This window comes from Carassius gibelio, chromosome A25 (assembly GCF_023724105.1).
Source record: "Carassius gibelio isolate Cgi1373 ecotype wild population from Czech Republic chromosome A25, carGib1.2-hapl.c, whole genome shotgun sequence".
NCBI lineage: Eukaryota > Metazoa > Chordata > Actinopteri > Cypriniformes > Cyprinidae > Carassius > Carassius gibelio.
Window position 1 is genome coordinate 17,867,569 of NC_068395.1, and position 5,000 is coordinate 17,872,568.

Consider the following 5,000-nt stretch of genomic DNA (forward strand, 5'->3'; position numbering starts at 1 on the left):
CTGTGAAGATGGCCTCGTATAGAGTAACCTACAGTATAAACCCTGAACCACACACCATCACAGATCACTCGTTCTCCCCGCTGCGCTGGACATGGTGTCAGTGACTGAGACGAGAGCCCTGTCAAACCACACAGAGACAGGACATACATGCAACATTTCAAGTGATCTTGAGGAACAACTCAGAGAAATTAAAAGACTTAAAAATGAAAAGTTTTGCATCACAGGTGGAGGAAGCTACTGACAGCAGTAAAGACTTGCTCTTCTCGTACGTCTCTGCTTTCTGAATGACTGTCACTGTGCGAGGAGCCACAGCTGATGAGCGGTTTAAGATCATGGACAGTGAAACGGGAAACTGTGTGTGCAGTAGTTAGCATGGTAAACCTGATCTAAACGTGACCCTGAAGCGTGACTGTGTGAGGGAACAGAGCGGATCACACACACATCTGTGCGGTCTGACAGTGAAGAAGGTCTGTCACGTCTCTGAGCTCAGACAGAGACTCAGAGGAACACGTGTGTGTTCAGAGATGAACCGGTTCTGTTTAAAGGGGGGGGGGGGTGAAATGCTATTTCATGAGTTTTTTACACTGTTAAAGAGTTGGATTCCCATGCTAAACATGGACAAAGTTTCAAAAATTAAGTTGTACGTTTGAAGGAGTATTTCTGTTCCAAAAATACTCCTTCCGGTTTGTCACAAGTTTGGGAAAGTTTTTTTCGAGTATGGCTCTGTGTGACGTTAGATGGAGCAGAATTTCCTTATATGGGTCCTGAGGCACTTCTGCCGGAAGAGCGCGCTCCCGTATAGCAGAGCAATGAGAGCACAACAGACTTCACTGATCAGAGCGAGAGCGTCCCCAAATGTCACAAAAGAAGTGTGTTTTTGGTTGCCAGGGCAAGACAACCCTGCACAGATTACCAAAAGAGAAACAGCATTAAGGGACCAGTGGATGGAGTTTATTTTTACAGAGCATCAACGGAGGTGTGCAAGTGTTTGTGTTTGTTCCCTGCATTTCGAAGATGCTTGTTTTACAAACAAGGCCCAGTTTGACGACGGATTTGCGTATCGTTTATTTCTTAAGGATGATGCAATCCCAAGGAAAAAGGGTCACGATCGTGTGTTGGAACCACAGGCGGTGAGTAAAACTGCTTCAAATTTCTCTGCCTCCTTGTTAGTGCGTCCGCCTCCCATGCCGGAGACCCGGGTTCGAGCCCCGCTCAGAGCGAGTCGTTGTTGCTGCTGCTCTCGTTCAGTTTCAGCCTCGGGATCTGATTCTGGATCATAAATATACGCTGAATCTGACTGTTAGCCATGGTTTGTTTTGGATGATGGTTTTGTCCTCAAGGTAATGTCACAGCTTCCAGACGCTCTCAACGCAAAAGCCTACTGGCACTCGTGATTCTTTAGCTCCGCCCACACGTCACGCCTCCAGGCGCTCGTGTTTTTCCGGGAAAAATCGGTACAGACTATCTTTCTCTTATGGATATAATAAAACTAAAGACTTTTTGGAGTTATGAAGGATGCAGTACTACTCTATAGGTACTCAAGATTAACAGGATATTGAGTGAAAACCAGCATTTCACCCCCCCTTTAATCTGTTTAGACCAGAGCTGGAGGTGTGGGGCGGGCGCCTGGATGAGCGACACACAGGGGTCTACGAGAACCTGTCGCTGAAAACACTGATTCTGGAGCCAGCAGTTATCCTTGTATTACACAGCACATCTCTTCCCAGAAACACTTCCTGAACAGCAGTGCTCCGTATGATCCACTCAGTGCAGCAGGTTGGTATTTGACATTTTATTGAATATTATACTCATATATTATACATGCATTTTATTTATGTTATGCTACTTACTAAGTGGAACAGATTGTTGTCAAACAGATTTCTTTGTGTTTATTATGCAATGACAAATAAAGTTAGCCTATTTCTTTCTGTTCTGTCAGGAGCACCTGCTGAGGAGGACCAGTTTATTGGGATGACATCTGGTTTGGGCTGGAGAGGTGTGTGTGCAGTCCTCTAACCCATCAGATCTCTGGGAGAAGGGTTTTGAGCTGTTCCCAGACAGCAACATAGACCCACATCTGGCCCGAAGAGAATCCATCTGGGCCGGATCTGCTGGCTGTCTGGGTTGCTTCCCTGAAAGCCGATCTCAGCTGAACATGGAGCATGATTTGAGAGGGTCTGTATAAAGCCTGCAAGCCTGCTTTGAGTAACAGTGCAGTGCAGACACTAATGCAGGATTTCTCTTCTCTGTTCACAGATTGCAAAGTGGCACTTTTATATCTTTTATATCTTTGAAATTAGTAAAAAAAAATGTTGACACAGCTGCACTTTTATTTTCTCCCCTTTTTTATTTCATCCAACGTATGACACGGTTACACTTGTTTTTTCTTTATTTTTGAACTTTTTTATTTGATATATATAGTTTGTATTTTAGATACTTGTTAGCTCAGTAAGTTGAACATGTTAAGCTTGTTGCCAGAGATGGGCATAAATACATGTAAATGTATTTAAATACAAATATAAAATACTGTGTGGAAAAATGTATTTAAATACAAATACAGTATTTTGTATTTTGAAAATACACAAAATGCATGTGATATTGAAGATTCAGTGCTGGTATCTCTATTAGGCTGAAATATATCTGGGCCTAGTCTGAATGCCAAAAAGCATTTAGATGTGTGCAACTGCTTAGAAACTTTCGTTTTAATTTTATATACCTCTTTCCTTCCCCTGCAGTGTAAGAAATATAAAACTACAAAAACTAACTTTTATTATGTTTTATCACCATCATTAAAAGCCTGTGTGTCAGACTGGCGTTCCAATGTGGCCCAGTTCTGTTTGTTTCCCCCATCCAATATTGCTGACCTAACCCGCCCAGTTGAACTAGTTGATGGAATTCCGATGGGTGACATGACCAAAATCTTAATTTTTCTTTATAGTAACAATATATGGCATGGTTTCACAGTTATCAATATCACTTTTGATACCACAGCAAAAACTGGATTTCAAACCCTTTTGATGCTTTTTTTTTTTTACGCAAGTAGTATAGTAACTTTTATATTTGTTTAATGTAAAGTTTATTTGTTTCTATATACATAATTAGAAAATATAAAGTTTATCTAAAATATATATATTTTTTAATTAGAAATCATTTGGCACAATTTTTTTGGTGAACAATCAAACTAAAAGTGTGGTGTATCTTTCATCATTGTCCTCACAGATGCACACATCACTACACTAAACTGATGTAGACAGACAATGATTAACCTAATTATTTCATCTCTACATGAACACACATTTGCACAGATGGGTAAACACAATCAGGAAATGTGTCCAGTTACATTCTCATAAAGCTCCATGTTTGTAAAATTTAAAATGATTACATTTACGAAATGAGCCTGCATAGCAGAAATAATGAATAAAGTAATGGTCGGTGTTTAATACAATCATTAATTGAAATAAAATAATTAATGAATTAAAAAACATATATAACACAGTATTGTTCAATTTAGTGTTATACATATGTTATCATATTAACATGTTTTGTTCTAATGTCACAAGTCACAATTTCAAGTTTACTGGTTTTAACTTGATTATTCGGTGAGGGTTTAAGAAGTGTACTAAAAACATTTTCACATGCGTCGTCAAAATGACCCACAACCTAATCAGTTTACATGTGAAGAAATCCATTTATTCACAAACTTCTCACGAGACGAGTGTTTGACATATTATTCGACAAACTACTTCCTCTCATCGCTGCTTTTTTGTGGTTTGGAGAACAATTACTCAGAGTCGCCTTCTGTCGTTTCACAGAATTATACAACGGAGAGCACGTCAAGCATAAAATCCTTGTACAGGTCCTTCTCAAAAAATTTGCATATTGTGATAAAAGTTCATTATTTTCCATAATGTAATGATAAAAAATAAACTTTCATATATTTTAGATTCATTGCACACCAACTGAAATATTTCAGGTCTTTTATTGTTTTAATACTGATGATTTTGGCATACAGCTCATGAAAACCCAAAATTCCTATCTCAAAAAATTAGCATATCACGAAAAGGTTCTCTAAACGAGCTATTAACCTAATCATCTGAATCAACTAATTAACTCTAAACGCCTGCAAAAGATTCCTAAGGCTTTTAAAAACTCCCAGTCTAGTTCATTACTCAAAACCGCAATCATGGGTAAGACTGCTGTCCAGAAGGCCATCATTGACACCCTCAAGCGAGAGGGTGAATAAACGAATAGGCTGTTCCCAGAGTGCTGTATCAAGGCACCTCAGTGGGAGGTCTGTGGGAAGGAAAAAGCGTGGCAAAAATGCTGCACAACGAGAAGAGGAGACCGGACCCTGAGGAAGATTGTGGAGAAGGACCGATTCCAGACCTTGGGGGACCTGAGTCTGGAGTATAAACACCCAGAGCCACCGTGCACAGGCGTGTGCAGGAAATGGGCTACAGAGAAGCAGCACTGGACTGTTGCTCAGTGGGCCAAAGTACTTTTTTCGGATGAAAGCAAATTTTGCATGTCATTCGGAAATCAAGGTGCCAGAGTCTGGAGGAAGACTGGGGAGAAGGAAATGCCAAAGTGCCTGAAGTCCAGTGTCAAGTACCCACAGTCAGTGATGGTCTGGGGTGACATGTCAGATGCTGGTGTTGGTCCACTGTGTTTTATCAAGGGCAGGGTCAATGCAGCTACTGTAGTTATCAGGAGATTTTGGAGCACTTCATGCTTCCATCTGCTGAAAAGCTTTATGGAGATGAAGATTTCGTTTTTCAGCACGACCTGGCACCTGCTCACAGTGCCAAAACCACTGGTAAATGGTTTACTGACCATGGTATTACTGTGCTCTCCTGACCTGAGCCCCATAGAGAATCTGTGGGATATTGTGAAGAGAAAGTTGAGAGACGCAAGACCCAACACTCAGGATGAGTTTAAGGCCGCTATCGAAGCATCCTGGGCCTCCATAACACCTCAGCAGTGCCACAGGCTGATTGCCT